At 53.3% G+C, this 16,240-nt stretch overlaps 1 pseudogene across 1 annotated transcript; it reads right to left on the bottom strand.

Moving 5' to 3' along the window:
* Nucleotides 1–808: 808 nt before the first annotated feature.
* LOC149428519 (uncharacterized) lies at nt 809–16,027 on the bottom strand (annotated as a pseudogene). Its single transcript, XR_016310720.1, has 7 exons — nt 15,523–16,027; nt 15,257–15,366; nt 4,398–4,565; nt 4,188–4,311; nt 3,770–4,071; nt 3,547–3,684; nt 809–2,908 (listed from the first exon to the last, which is right to left on the bottom strand). The product of XR_016310720.1 is annotated as an uncharacterized LOC149428519 (transcript).
* Nucleotides 16,028–16,240: the final 213 nt, after the last annotated feature.

Here is a 16,240-nt window from a genome sequence, read left to right on the forward strand (position 1 = left end):
GGGTGCCACTCCTGTCAGCCGAGACCACACCGGGTGCCACTCCTGTCAGCCGAGACCACACCGGTTGCCACACCTGTCAGCTGAGACCATACCCGGTGCCACTCCTGTCAGTTGAGACCACACCGGGTTCAACTCCTGTCAGCTAAGAACAGGAAACGGAGGCTGCAATTCGCACAGGTTCACCAAAATTGGACAACAGAAGATCTGAGAAACGTGGCCTGGTCTGATGAGTCTGGATTTTCCTAGAGATGGTTGTGCGGGTACATCCCAGGAGGAGATCAGCAGTTTTTGAAATCCTCAGACCGGCCCATCTGACACCAACAACCATGCCACATTCAAAAAGTCACTCAAATCCCCTTTCTTCCCCATTCTGATGCTCGGTTTGAACATCAGCAAGTCGCCTTCACCACGTCTAGATGCCTAAATGCATTGAGTTGCTGCCGTGCGATTGGCTGGTTAGTAATTCGTGTTCCCGAGCTGTTGAACAGGCGGACCCCATAAAGTGGCCGGTGTTTCGGAGTACGTTTATGGTGTCACAATTGATACATTGTACGTTTCCACAGTTGTTGTCCGATGCTTTCTGCCGGCTCTATACATTGTACATCACGGAGATCAGACATCTCTTTTCTCCTCTAGAACGTTCTGTGAAGCCTCTACCCTCCCAAGGAAGCCGTAATAACAACCGTGAAACATGTTGAGGAAATGACGTTCGACTGGACCTCCTCCCAGCTGGCTTGTTGTGGGGTCTCTGAGTTGTTTATAATGGGGGGGTGATAAAAAAAAAAAAGAAGAGGCAGAATGCACGAACTCTGTATTTTAACCATTTTATTTTTGTTTCATAAATAAATTAGATTTTTTTTATTTATATACACACTACATTGCCCCAAAGTATCAGGCAGCCGGCCTTTCCACACAAAAACATTTCCCGCACTTAGAACAGGACTACAGCTTCTCCCCCATGTAAGATCTCTGATGTCTGGAAAGATTGGACTTGTGTGAAAAAACATTTCCCGCACTTAGAACAGGACTACAGCTTCTCCCCCGTGTGAGATCTCTGATGTGTGGAAAGATCAAACTTTTATGAAAAACATTTCCCGCACTTAGAACAGGACTACGACTTCTTCCCTATGTGAGATCTCTGCATATGTCTGCTAACGTCAGACTTCTGTGAAAAACATTTCCCGCACTCAGGGCAGGGATACGGCTTCTCCCCCGTGTGCAACCTCTGATGTCTGTAAAGATCGGACTTCTGCGAAAAACATTTCCCACACTCAGGACAGGTAAGCGGCTTCACCCCCGTGTGAGATCTCTGATGCGTGTAAAGGCTGGACCTCTGTGCAAAACATTTCCCGCACTCGGGACAAGGATACGGCTTCTCCCCCGTGTGCGATCTCTGATGTCTGTAAAGATCGGACTTCTGCAAAAAACATTTCCCGCACTCAGGACAGGAAAATGGCTTCTCCCCCGTGTGAGACCTCAGATGTTTATAAAGATTGGACTTCTGTGAAAAACATTTTCCGCACTCGGGACAGGAATACGGCTTCTCCCCCATATGCACTCGCTGATGACTGGTAAGATTGTTCTTCCTTGAAAAACATTTACCGCACTCAGGACAGGAATACGCCTTTTTCCCTGTGTGAGACCTGTGATGTTTGACAAGGTCTGATTTTTTTACAAAACATTTCCCGCACACAGAACAGGAATGTGACATTTCTCCAGCATGAAACCTTTGATGATTGACAAGGGTTGATCTTTTTACAAAACATTTCCCGCACTCAGAACAGGAATACGGCTTCTCGCCCGTGTGCACTCTCTGATGTGTGTGCAGACAGGACTTCTGTGCAAAACATTTCCCGCACTCAGGACAGGCATACGGCTTCTCTCCCGTGTGCACTCTCTGATGAGCGTAAAGATTGTACTTCAATGAAAAACATTTCCCGCACTCGGGACAGGAATACGGCTTCTCCCCCCTGTGCAATCTCTGATGGCTGTAAAGATTAGACTTCTGTGAAAAACATTTCCCGCACTCGGGACAGGAATACGGCTTCTCTCTTGTGTGAGATCTCTGGTGTGTGACAAGCTCTGATTTTTTTATACAACATTTCCCGCACTCAGAACAGGAACAAGGCTGCTCCCCCGTTTGACACCTCTGATGTCTGTTAAGACTGGACTTGTCTGAAAAACATTTCCCGCACTCAGGACAGGAAAACGGCTTTTCCCCCGTGTGCGATCTCCGATGTCTGTAAAGATGTGACTGATCTGAAAAACATTTCCCGCACTCGGGGCAGAAATACGGCTTCTCACCCGTGTGAGTTCTTTCATGTACTTTAAGGCCAGATTTAAAAAGGAAACTTTTCCCGCACTCAGTACAGGAATACGGCTTCTCCCCCGTGTGAGTTCTTTTATGTGCTATGAGGCCGGAGTTAAATAGGAACCATCTCCCGCACTCGGTGCAGGAGAACCTCTTCTCTTGTGGAAGGACGGCCCCGTCCCTCACAGTCTGAGGTTCTTCAGGATAGGAGGAACATGATGGTCCATCTACACTGTTGGGCACTGGATGGACATCTGTTGGAAAGACAACACCGTCCCTCACAGTCTGAGGTTCTTCAGGATAGGAGGAACATGATGGTCCATCCACACTGTTGGGCACTGGATGGACCTCTGTTGGAAGGGCAACACCGTCCCTCAGAGTCTGAGGTTCTTCAGGATAGGAGGAACATGATGGTCCATCTACACTGTTGGGCACTGGATGGACATCTGTTGGGAGGACAACACCGTCCCTCACAGTCTGAGGTTCCTCAGGATAGCAGGAACATGATGGTCCATCTACACTGGGTGGTGCCGGATGGACATTGGAGGGAGCCGGGTTTTCTCCTGGACTATACTGTGTGATGTCCTCATCTTCTACTTTTCAGTCTGGAGACAAAGTGAGACAATCCTCGGAGGTTTTCCTCATCTCCCAGCCATGGACTAAAATACAAAGACAAAGAGGATTACTAGACAGGAGCTGATTGGTTCCCCCCAAACCAGGACTCCGCCCACATCAGGCAGCTTGGTCTCTGAGGAGCTTACAATTCCACCCTCAAGGGAACTAGGAAATGGCTCATCTGCTCTCCTACCAGGTCATGGACCTTAGTCAGAGAGTGAGGAAACAACCAGAACTGTCTTTTATGAAATGTACAAAGTATTAAGCGCAGGGCTTAGGCCTACATAACATTCAATATAAATTGCACCGTGTAGGAGTCAGGACTCATAATATCGGTATTCAGCCACCAGTGGTTGAGTGACACCTTTGCCATAAATCCACATTTTGCTGCCGGCTGAACCCCAGAACCTCCATAAATCCAGTCTAGAGACATAAATTGTGTCTGCAGCACAGAGAAGGAAGATTATCCGAGAGAAATCCAGGAATACAGGACGGGGAACACAGCTCAGGAAAGTGACCAGGGGATTACAGGCTGATATCACCCAGTCCCCGCCCTACTCTGGACCAATCAGTGAGCAGTATGGGTGGAGGAATGGATTTAGTGTTCATGACCCACCTGTGCTGATCTCTGTAGGAGTGTCCTCCTCTATAAATGTCCCCGTTATTCCATCCTCCTCCATAGACTGCTGATCATCCCTCACATACGCCTCTTCTTCTTCTGTGTTACCTTCAACGTTCATATCCATCAGATCTTCACCCTAAACCAAGAGGAGGATCAACAAGAACATCTAAGATATACGCTCACATAACAAATCCATGCTCTAGATGATCCGACCCACCTACCTGATGATGGTGAGGGATGGGGTGACCTTCCTGTGTGGAATCCCGGGAATACAGAGGACGGGAACATCTCTCTGGTGGGTTCCCATGACTGGATCCATCTACCTGATGATGGTGAGGGATGGTGTGACCTTCCTGTGTGGAATCCCGAGAATACAGAGGACGGGGACATCTCTCTGGTGGGTTCCCATGACTGGATCCATCTACCTGATGATGGTGAGGGATGGTGTGACCTTCCTGTGTGGAATCCCGAGAATACAGAGGACGGGGACATCTCTCTGGTGGGTTCCCATGACTGGATCCATCTGTAGGAAACACACACACTGACTGAATCCATTGTTTCTATGTGTTTATCAGATGATGGGGGATCTAGGTGGATCCTCCGTACTGTTCTCTCCTTTACAATAAAGTCTCCTCTTACCCGGTGATGTGAGGGGCGGCTGATTGTCCATCATGACATCCTTGTAGAGATCCTTGTGTCCTTCTAAATACTCCCACTCCTCCATGGAGAAATAGACAGTGACACCCTGACACCTTATAGGAACCTGACACACACAATGATACAGTCACCATCCAGACACATCCCTTGTCTGTTACTGGAGAATGTCCCAGAATTCCCGGCACCGCTCACCTCTCCTGTCAGCAGATGGACCATCATAGAGGTCAGTTCCAGGATCTTCTGCTCTTTGTTCCTCTCAGGTATCGGAGAACGAGGGGGAGGCACCATGGTGGGGCTCTGGGTCCTGCTCCATCCTCCTGAGATTGGCTCCCCACTAGACTTCTTCACTACAACATAATCCTACAGATCAGGAGAAAGAGAAACCGATATCAATCATCTGACATCATCTACATGTTGTGGCAGCGCGGCATCCTGCAATATTTCTTCTTGCTGAGCCACCTGGAATGCTGGACAGCTCCCTTAACAATTATTTAGATGATCCTACCTTGACCTTGTTTATCATGAACCTTGAACCCCTTGCTCCTCCCATGACCTTCCTGATAAAAGCCATGTCTCTGCACTTCCTGTTTGCCAGATTATTGTGCCTTCACCAGCCAATATCCTGCTTGTCTCTCCTGCTGCCGTCTATACCTTCGTTACCGACCTTTGGCTTGTTCCTGGACTACGATTCTGCCTCATCCTCATCTACTACCATTTGTGACCGACCCTTGGCTTGTTCCTGGACTATGATTCTGCCTCATCTACTACCGCTTGTGACCAACCTTTGGCTTGTTCCTGGACTACGATTCTGCCTCATCTACTAACGCTTGTGAATGACCCTTGGCTTGTTCCTGGACTACGATTCTGCCTCATCTACTACCGCTTGTGACCGACCCTTGGCTTGTTCCTGGACTACGATTCTGCCTCATCTACTAACGCTTGTGACTGACCCTTGGCTTGTTCCTGGACTACGATTCTGCCTCATCTACTAACACTTGTGACTGACCCTTGGCTTGTTCCTGGACTACGATTCTGCCTCATCTACTAACACTTGTGAATGACCCTTGGCTTGTTCCTGGACTACGATTCTGTCTCATCTACTACCGTTTGTGACCGACCCTTGGCTTGTTCCTGGACTACGATTCTGCCTCATCTACCACCGCTTGTGACCGACCCTTGGCTTGTTCCTGGACTACGATTCTGCCTCATCTACTACCGCTTGTGACTGACCCTTGGCTTGTTCCTGGACTACGATTCTGCCTCATCTACTACCGCTTGTGACTGACCCTTGGCTTGTTCCTGGACTACGATTCTGCCTCATCTACTACCGCTTGTGACCGACCCTTGGCTTGTTCCTGGACTACGATTCTGCCTCATCTACTACCGCTTGTGACCGACCCTTGGCTTGTTCCTGGACTACGATTCTGCCTCATCCACCGATTGTGACCGACCCTTGGCTTGTTCCTGGACTACGATTCTGCCTCATCTACTAACGCTTGTGAATGACCCTTGGCTTGTTGACTGACCCTTGGCTTGTGACCGACCCTTGGCTTGTGACCGACCCTTGGCTTGTTCCTGGACTACGATTCTGCCTCATCTACCGATTGTGACTGACCCTTGGCTTGTTCCTGGACTACGATTCTGCCTCATCTACTAACGCTTGTGAATGACCCTTGGCTTGTGACCGACCCTTGGCTTGTTCCTGGACTATGATTCTGCCTCATCTACTAACGCTTGTGAATGACCCTTGGCTTGTTCCTGGACTACGATTCTGCCTCATCTACTACCGCTTGTGACTGACCCTTGGCTTGTTCCTGGACTACGATTCTGCCTCATCTACTACCGCTTGTGACTGACCCTTGGCTTGTTCCTGGACTACGATTCTGCCTCATCTACTACCGCTTGTGACCGACCCTTGGCTTGTTGACTGACCCTTGGCTTGTTCCTGGACTACGATTCTGCCTCATCTACTACCGCTTGTGACCGACCCTTGGCTTGTTGACTGACCCTTGGCTTGTTCCTGGACTACGATTCTGCCTCATCTACTACCGCTTGTGACTGACCCTTGGCTTGTTCCTGAACTACGATTCTGCCTCATCCTCATCTACTACCGCTTGTGACTGACCCTTGGCTTGTTCCTGGACTACGATTCTGCCTCATCTACTACCGCTTGTGACTGACCCTTGGCTTGTTCCTGGACTACGATTCTGCCTCATCTACTACCGCTTGTGACTGACCCTTGGCTTGTTCCTGGACTACGATTCTGCCTCATCTACTAACGCTTGTGACCGACCCTTGGCTTGTTCCTGGACTACGATTCTGCCTCATCTACCGATTGTGACTGACCCTTGGCTTGTTCCTGGACTACGATTCTGCCTCATCTACTAACGCTTGTGAATGACCCTTGGCTTGTTCCTGGACTACGATTCTGCCTCATCTACTACCGCTTGTGACCGACCCTTGGCTTGTTCCTGGACTACGATTCTGCCTCATCTACCGATTGTGACTGACCCTTGGCTTGTTCCTGGACTACGATTCTGCCTCATCTACCGATTGTGACTGACCCTTGGCTTGTTCCTGGACTACGATTCTGCCTCATCTACCGATTGTGACTGAGCCTTGGCTTGTTCCTGGACTACGATTCTGCCTCATCTACTAACGCTTGTGAATGACCCTTGGCTTGTGACCGACCCTTGGCTTGTTCCTGGACTATGATTCTGCCTCATCTACTAACGCTTGTGAATGACCCTTGGCTTGTTCCTGGACTACGATTCTGCCTCATCTACCGATTGTGACTGACCCTTGGCTTGTTCCTGGACTACGATTCTGCCTCATCTACTAACGCTTGTGACCGACCCTTGGCTTGTTCCTGGACTACGATTCTGCCTCATCTACCGATTGTGACTGACCCTTGGCTTGTTCCTGGACTACGATTCTGCCTCATCTACTACCGTTTGTGACCGACCCTTGGCTTGTTCCTGGACTACGATTCTGCCTCATCTACTACCACTTGTGACCGACCCTTGGCTTGTTGACTGACTCCGCTTCTGCTTGATCCTTAACCTGTTCGATCTGCTACTGGTTTCCAGATTGCTCATTCCCTGGTGGGGTGATCCTGAGATCTGTGACCTGGTACCAACACGCAGCCAAATCCATCTCCACCATTAGGAGGTCTGGTGAAGACCGGTTGGTGCTTAGACCCCGCACCTCAGGTGAGCCTGCGTCATTCCCAGGGTGACCCGCTGGTGGACCAATCCTGCTGGTTTCAGGTAAGCCTTACACTGCTATAGCAACTGGTCTCTGAACCTGAACCTGACCCAGACCGTGACACTAGTATAGTCTCAAGGAAATTAGGAAGACCACGCTATTGGAAGCGCACTCGTAAAAAGGCGCGGGGGTGTCGTAGAGCCCAAGTAAGGGGAGACAGGGGAAGTCACCTCTCGGGGTAGGGAGTAGCGTCTCCCTTTGATGAAAATGAAGTCAGACAGGATTGGACCTTTACAGGTGATACCCGGCACAGAAGGGCTAAAGGAGGAGTTTAGATTTGTGTTCCGCCCCCTACGGGGTCAAAACAAAGGGGGGATATGTGGCAGCGCGGGATCCTGCCACGGTCTGAATCAAGCTTATAACCCGGGATTCTCACCCAGGCAGGTTGAGGGGCTCCAGGCGGGTTGCTTATTTCAGAGGGAACTGGTTTGTCAGTTTCCTCGTTGGTTCTCAAAGCCTGTTTTGGGACCCGGAGCCGGGAGATTTCGGAGTGATCTGGGAGGGATGAAATCTCCAATCCTGGGTCCAGGTTTTGTGAACATCCAGCACACTGAGTGCACAGGTGTGTGCAGGCCAAACCATGATTCTGGGCTCCACCTCGGCAGACAGGAGATCATTGCCTAGGAGTCAGGAGGGCTCCACCCCGGCAGACAGGAGGTCAGTGCCCAGGAGTCAGGAGAGCTCCACCCCAGCAGACAGGAGGTCATTGCCCAGGAGTCAGGAGGGCTCCACCCCGGCAGACAGGAGATCATTGCCCAGGAGTCAGGAGGGCTCCACCCCAGCAGACAGGAGGTCAGTGCCCAGGAGTCAGGAGGGTTCCACCCCGGCAGACAGGAGATCATTGCCCAGGAGTCAGGAGGGCTCCACCCCAGCAGACAGGAGGTCAGTGCCCAGGAGTCAGGAGGGCTCCACCCCGGCAGACAGGAGATCATTGCCCAGGAGTCAGGAGGGCTCCACCCCGGCAGACAGGAGGTCAGTGCCCAGGAGTCAGGAGGGCTCCACCCCGGCAGACAGGAGATCATTGCCCAGGAGTCAGGAGGGCTCCACCCCGGCAGACAGGAGATCATTGCCTAGGAGTCAGGAGGGCTCCACCCCGGCAGACAGGAGGTCAGTGCCCAGGAGTCAGGAGGGCTCCACCCCGGCAGACAGGAGGTCATTGCCCAGGAGTCAGGAGGGCTCCACCCCGGCAGACAGGAGATCATTGCCCAGGAGTCAGGAGGGCTCCACCCCGGCAGACAGGAGGTCAGTGCCCAGGAGTCAGGAGGGCTCCACCCCGGCAGACAGGAGATCATTGCCTAGGAGTCAGGAGGGCTCCACCCCGGCAGACAGGAGGTCAGTGCCCAGGAGTCAGGAGGGCTCCACCCCGGCAGACAGGAGATCATTGCCCAGGAGTCAGGAGGGCTCCACCCTGGCAGACAGGAGGTCAGTGCCCAGGAGTAAGGAGGGCTCCACCCCGGCAGACAGGAGATCATTGCCCAGGAGTCAGGAGGGCTCCACCTATGAGAGGAGGGAGCCAGAGCAGCAAGGGGCTGCCAGCTGTGTGCAAAGGGGCTGCCAGCTGTGTGTGTGCAAAGGGGCTGCTAGCTGTGTGTGTGCAAAGGGGCTGCCAGCTGTGTGTTTGCAAAGGGGCTGCCAGCTGTGTGTTTGCAAAGGGGCTGCCAGCTGTGTGCAAAAAGCCATTTTGGGAAGGAGTCCGCTGTGAGCCGGAAGTGGAAGGCCAGAAATGTGTGTACAATCCAGGAGGCTGAATATCTGAGGTTTTCTTGTGAAGAGTGAAATGCTGAAACCTGTGAGGGAAATTTATGGAACTTTCTCTTAAATAAAATTGGGCTAAAATGGCCGTTAAAGAAGAAGAGAGCGAGTGGCCGCGTGCTGTAGATGAGAGTTCCCACAATGTCTACAAGAAGAACATGGTCTATTGGCCAGACTAGACCAGAGTGATGTCATGTGACCTCCCAGAAACCCCCTCACCTCTCCGGTCAGGTCTGTGTGATGTCATGTGACCTCCCAGAATCCCCCTCACCTCTCCGGTCAGGTCTGTGTGATGTCATGTGACCTTCCAGAATCCCCCTCACCTCTCCGGTCAGGTCTGTGTGATGTCATGTGACCTTCCAGAATCCCCCTCACCTCTCCGGTCAGGTCTGTGTGATGTCATGTGACCTTCCAGAATCCCCTCACCTCTCCGGTCAGGTCTGTGTGATGTCATGTGACCTCCCAGAATCCCCCTCACCTCTCCGGTCAGGTCTGTGTGATGTCATGTGACCTCCCAGAATCCCCCTCACCTCTCCGGTCAGGTCTGTGTGATGTCATGTGACCTCCCAGAATCCCCCTCACCTCTCCGGTCAGGTCTGTGTGATGTCATGTGACCTTCCAGAATCCCCCTCACCTCTCCGGTCAGGTCTGTTATGTCATGTGACCTCCCAGAATCCTCCTCACCTCTCCGGTCAGGTCTGTGTGATGTCATGTGACCTCCCAGAATCCTCCTCACCTCTCCGGTCAGGTCTGTGTGATGTCATGTGACCTCCCAGAATCCTCCTCACCTCTCCGGTCAGGTCTGTGTGATGTCATGTGACCTCCCAGAATCCCCCTCACCTCTCCGGTCAGGTCTGTGTGATGTCATGTGACCTCCCAGAACCCCCCTCACCTCTCCGGTCAGGTCTGTGTGATGTCATGTGACCTCCCAGAACCCTCCTCACCTCTCCGGTCAGGTCTGTGTGATGCCATGTGACCTCCAAGAATCCCCCTCACCTCTCCGGTCAGGTCTGTGTGATGTCATGTGACCTTCCAGAATCCCCTCACCTCTCCGGTCAGGTCTGTGTGATGTCATGTGACCTCCCAGAATCCCCCTCACCTCTCCGGTCAGGTCTGTGTGATGTCATGTGACCTCCCAGAATTCCCCTCACCTCTCCGGTCAGGTCTGTGTGATGTCATGTGATCTCCCAGAATCCCCCTCACCTCTCCGATCAGGTCTGTGTGATGTCATGTGACCTCCCAGAATCCCCTCACCTCTCCGGTCAGGTCTGTGTGATGTCATGTGACCTTCCAGAATCCCCCTCACCTCTCCGGTCAGGTCTGTTATGTCATGTGACCTCCCAGAATCCTCCTCACCTCTCCGGTCAGGTCTGTGTGATGTCATGTGACCTCCCAGAATCCTCCTCACCTCTCCGGTCAGGTCTGTGTGATGTCATGTGACCTCCCAGAATCCCCCTCACCTCTCCGGTCAGGTCTGTGTGATGTCATGTGACCTTCCAGAATCCCCCTCACCTCTCCGGTCAGGTCTGTGTGATGTCATGTGACCTCCCAGAATCCCCCTCACCTCTCCGGTCAGGTCTGTGTGATGTCATGTGACCTCCCAGAATCCCCCTCACCTCTCCGGTCAGGTCTGTGTGATGTCATGTGACCTTCCAGAATCCCCCTCACCTCTCCGGTCAGGTCTGTTATGTCATGTGACCTCCCAGAATCCTCCTCACCTCTCCGGTCAGGTCTGTGTGATGTCATGTGACCTCCCAGAATCCTCCTCACCTCTCCGGTCAGGTCTGTGTGATGTCATGTGACCTCCCAGAATCCTCCTCACCTCTCCGGTCAGGTCTGTGTGATGTCATGTGACCTCCCAGAATCCCCCTCACCTCTCCGGTCAGGTCTGTGTGATGTCATGTGACCTCCCAGAACCCTCCTCACCTCTCCGGTCAGGTCTGTGTGATGTCATGTGACCTCCCAGAACCCTCCTCACCTCTCCGGTCAGGTCTGTGTGATGCCATGTGACCTCCAAGAATCCCCCTCACCTCTCCGGTCAGGTCTGTGTGATGTCATGTGACCTCCCAGAATCCCCTCACCTCTCCGGTCAGGTCTGTGTGATGTCATGTGACCTCCCAGAATCCCCCTCACCTCTCCGGTCAGGTCTGTGTGATGTCATGTGACCTTCCAGAATCCCCCTCACCTCTCCGGTCAGGTCTGTGTGATGTTATGTGACCTCCCAGAATCCCCCTCACCTCTCCGGTCAGGTCTGTGTGATGTCATGTGACCTCCCAGAACCCTTCTCACCTCTCCGGTCAGGTCTGTGTGATGCCATGTGACCTCCAAGAATCCCCCTCACCTCTCCGGTCAGGTCTGTGTGATGTCATGTGACCTTCCAGAATCCCCTCACCTCTCCGGTCAGGTCTGTGTGATGTCATGTGACCTTCCAGAATCCCCTCACCTCTCCGGTCAGGTCTGTGTGATGTCATGTGACCTCCCAGAATCCCCCTCACCTCTCCGGTCAGGTCTGTGTGATGTCATGTGACCTCCCAGAATTCCCCTCACCTCTCCGGTCAGGTCTGTGTGATGTCATGTGATCTCCCAGAATCCCCCTCACCTCTCCGATCAGGTCTGTGTGATGTCATGTGACCTCCCAGAATCCCCTCACCTCTCCGGTCAGGTCTGTGTGATGTCATGTGACCTTCCAGAATCCCCCTCACCTCTCCGGTCAGGTCTGTTATGTCATGTGACCTCCCAGAATCCTCCTCACCTCTCCGGTCAGGTCTGTGTGATGTCATGTGACCTCCCAGAATCCTCCTCACCTCTCCGGTCAGGTCTGTGTGATGTCATGTGACCTCCCAGAATCCCCCTCACCTCTCCGGTCAGGTCTGTGTGATGTCATGTGACCTTCCAGAATCCCCCTCACCTCTCCGGTCAGGTCTGTGTGATGTCATGTGACCTCCCAGAATCCCCTCACCTCTCCGGTCAGGTCTGTGTGATGCCATGTGACCTCCCAGAATCCCCCTCACCTCTCCGGTCAGGTCTGTGTGATGTCATGTGACCTCCCAGAACCCTCCTCACCTCTCCGGTCAGGTCTGTGTGATGCCATGTGACCTCCAAGAATCCCCCTCACCTCTCCGGTCAGGTCTGTGTGATGTCATGTGACCTCCCAGAATCCCCTCACCTCTCCGGTCAGGTCTGTGTGATGTCATGTGACCTCCCAGAATCCCCCTCACCTCTCCGGTCAGGTCTGTGTGATGTCATGTGACCTTCCAGAATCCCCCTCACCTCTCCGGTCAGGTCTGTGTGATGTTATGTGACCTCCCAGAATCCCCCTCACCTCTCCGGTCAGGTCTGTGTGATGTCATGTGACCTCCCAGAACCCTCCTCACCTCTCCGGTCAGGTCTGTGTGATGCCATGTGACCTTCCAGAATCCCCTCACCTCTCCGGTCAGGTCTGTGTGATGTCATGTGACCTCCCAGAATCCCCCTCACCTCTCCGGTCAGGTCTGTGTGATGTCATGTGACCTCCCAGAACCCTCCTCACCTCTCCGGTCAGGTCTGTGTGATGCCATGTGACCTCCAAGAATCCCCTCACCTCTCCGGTCAGGTCTGTGTGATGTCATGTGACCTCCCAGAATCCCCCTCACCTCTCCGGTCAGGTCTGTGTGATGTCATGTGACCTTCCAGAATCCCCCTCACCTCTCCGGTCAGGTCTGTGTGATGTCATGTGACCTCCCAGAATCCCCCTCACCTCTCCGGTCAGGTCTGTGTGATGTCATGTGACCTCCCAGAATCCCCCTCACCTCTCCGGTCAGGTCTGTGTGATGTCATGTGACCTTCCAGAATCCCCCTCACCTCTCCGGTCAGGTCTGTTATGTCATGTGACCTCCCAGAATCCTCCTCACCTCTCCGGTCAGGTCTGTGTGATGTCATGTGACCTCCCAGAATCCTCCTCACCTCTCCGGTCAGGTCTGTGTGATGTCATGTGACCTCCCAGAATCCTCCTCACCTCTCCGGTCAGGTCTGTGTGATGTCATGTGACCTCCCAGAATCCCCCTCACCTCTCCGGTCAGGTCTGTGTGATGTCATGTGACCTCCCAGAACCCTCCTCACCTCTCCGGTCAGGTCTGTGTGATGTCATGTGACCTCCCAGAACCCTCCTCACCTCTCCGGTCAGGTCTGTGTGATGCCATGTGACCTCCAAGAATCCCCCTCACCTCTCCGGTCAGGTCTGTGTGATGTCATGTGACCTCCCAGAATCCCCTCACCTCTCCGGTCAGGTCTGTGTGATGTCATGTGACCTCCCAGAATCCCCCTCACCTCTCCGGTCAGGTCTGTGTGATGTCATGTGACCTTCCAGAATCCCCCTCACCTCTCCGGTCAGGTCTGTGTGATGTTATGTGACCTCCCAGAATCCCCCTCACCTCTCCGGTCAGGTCTGTGTGATGTCATGTGACCTCCCAGAACCCTTCTCACCTCTCCGGTCAGGTCTGTGTGATGCCATGTGACCTCCAAGAATCCCCCTCACCTCTCCGGTCAGGTCTGTGTGATGTCATGTGACCTTCCAGAATCCCCTCACCTCTCCGGTCAGGTCTGTGTGATGTCATGTGACCTTCCAGAATCCCCTCACCTCTCCGGTCAGGTCTGTGTGATGTCATGTGACCTCCCAGAATCCCCCTCACCTCTCCGGTCAGGTCTGTGTGATGTCATGTGACCTCCCAGAATTCCCCTCACCTCTCCGGTCAGGTCTGTGTGATGTCATGTGATCTCCCAGAATCCCCCTCACCTCTCCGATCAGGTCTGTGTGATGTCATGTGACCTCCCAGAATCCCCTCACCTCTCCGGTCAGGTCTGTGTGATGTCATGTGACCTTCCAGAATCCCCCTCACCTCTCCGGTCAGGTCTGTTATGTCATGTGACCTCCCAGAATCCTCCTCACCTCTCCGGTCAGGTCTGTGTGATGTCATGTGACCTCCCAGAATCCTCCTCACCTCTCCGGTCAGGTCTGTGTGATGTCATGTGACCTCCCAGAATCCCCCTCACCTCTCCGGTCAGGTCTGTGTGATGTCATGTGACCTTCCAGAATCCCCCTCACCTCTCCGGTCAGGTCTGTGTGATGTCATGTGACCTCCCAGAATCCCCTCACCTCTTCGGTCAGGTCTGTGTGATGCCATGTGACCTCCCAGAATCCCCCTCACCTCTCCGGTCAGGTCTGTGTGATGTCATGTGACCTCCCAGAACCCTCCTCACCTCTCCGGTCAGGTCTGTGTGATGCCATGTGACCTCCAAGAATCCCCCTCACCTCTCCGGTCAGGTCTGTGTGATGTCATGTGACCTCCCAGAATCCCCTCACCTCTCCGGTCAGGTCTGTGTGATGTCATGTGACCTCCCAGAATCCCCCTCACCTCTCCGGTCAGGTCTGTGTGATGTCATGTGACCTTCCAGAATCCCCCTCACCTCTCCGGTCAGGTCTGTGTGATGTTATGTGACCTCCCAGAATCCCCCTCACCTCTCCGGTCAGGTCTGTGTGATGTCATGTGACCTCCCAGAATCCCCCTCACCTCTCCGGTCAGGTCTGTGTGATGTCATGTGACCTTCCAGAATCCCCTCACCTCTCCGGTCAGGTCTGTGTGATGTCATGTGACCTCCCAGAATCCCCCTCACCTCTCCGGTCAGGTCTGTGTGATGTCATGTGACCTCCCAGAATTCCCCTCACCTCTCCGGTCAGGTCTGTGTGATGTCATGTGATCTCCCAGAATCCCCCTCACCTCTCCGGTCAGGTCTGTGTGATGTCATGTGACTTCCCAGAATCCCCTCACCTCTCCGGTCAGGTCTGTGTGATGTCATGTGACCTCCCAGAATCCCCTCACCTCTCCGGTCAGGTCTGTGTGATGTCATGTGATCTCCCAGAATCCCCCTCACCTCTCCGGTCAGGTCTGTGTGATGTCATGTGACCTCCCAGAATCCCCCTCACCTCTCCGGTCAGGTCTGTGTTTTAATAATAGAGATAAGAGTGATGTCATGTGACCTCCCAGAATCCTCCTCACCTCTCCAATCAGCAGGTAGATGATCTCCAGGGTGAGATTTAGTATCCTCTCAGTCATGTGACTCCGGTCCTTCTCCATCCTCATTGGTCATGTGATCTATGCCGGTCTCTCTGTAGACGGATAGCAGAGAATTATCTGGACGGTATTGGTTGTACAATATCATGACGGGGATGTGAGGGGCTAACAAGCTCTTTGCTCTCATTTTCTGTCCCCTCTCCATATTATTGGGGGGGTCTATTGTTTCCGCTCAATGAGGTGATCCTCACCTGTACAGCTCCGGCCTCCATTGCTCTCTCGTAGTGTGTGGGCGGCTCCTTCGCAATCACTGGAGCAGCTATCGATTTCTTTGGGCTGTTCTAGATTTCACGGGTTTCCGTTTCGTTGCTTCCCCCTACCTTCTGGAGGCTTCCAGAACACAGAGGGGCCGGGAGAGTCAAATGGGCAGCTTGAATATTTATGGCCAAGCCCTGGGGAGGTGTGCCTAGTAGGTGGCTGGGGGGGGGGGGAGCATAAATAGGCTGAGGTTTGGAGCAGCCAGGTATTTGTCCTGCTGGAGAAGTTCCCAGCCTCGGGGGCTGCTGCCCCTCTGATGAAGTCCTGCTTGAACCTACTGATGTTCACTGAGGTCCCAGCTATAGCAGAGCTGGGGGGGGGGGGAGCATAAATAGGTTGGGGTTTGGAGCAGCCAGGTATTTGTCCTGCTGGAGAAGTTCCCAGCCTCGGGGGGCTGCTGCCCCTCTGATGAAGTCCTGCTTGAACCTACTGATGTTTATTGAGGTCCCATTTATAGCAGAGCTGGGGGGGGGGGGGGGGGAGAGCATAAATAGGTTGGGGTTTGGAGCAGCCAGGTATTTGTCCTGCTGGAGAAGTTCTCAGTCTCAGGGGCCCCTCTGATGAAGTCCTGCTGGAACCTACTGATGTTTATTGAGGTCCCAGCTATAGCAGAGCTGGGGGGGGGGGAGCATAAATAGGTTGGGGTTTGGA

This window comes from Staurois parvus, unplaced genomic scaffold (assembly GCF_062004578.1).
Source record: "Staurois parvus isolate SC_StPar_1 unplaced genomic scaffold, SC_StPar_1.0 ptg003168l, whole genome shotgun sequence".
Taxonomy (NCBI): Eukaryota; Metazoa; Chordata; class Amphibia; order Anura; family Ranidae; genus Staurois; species Staurois parvus.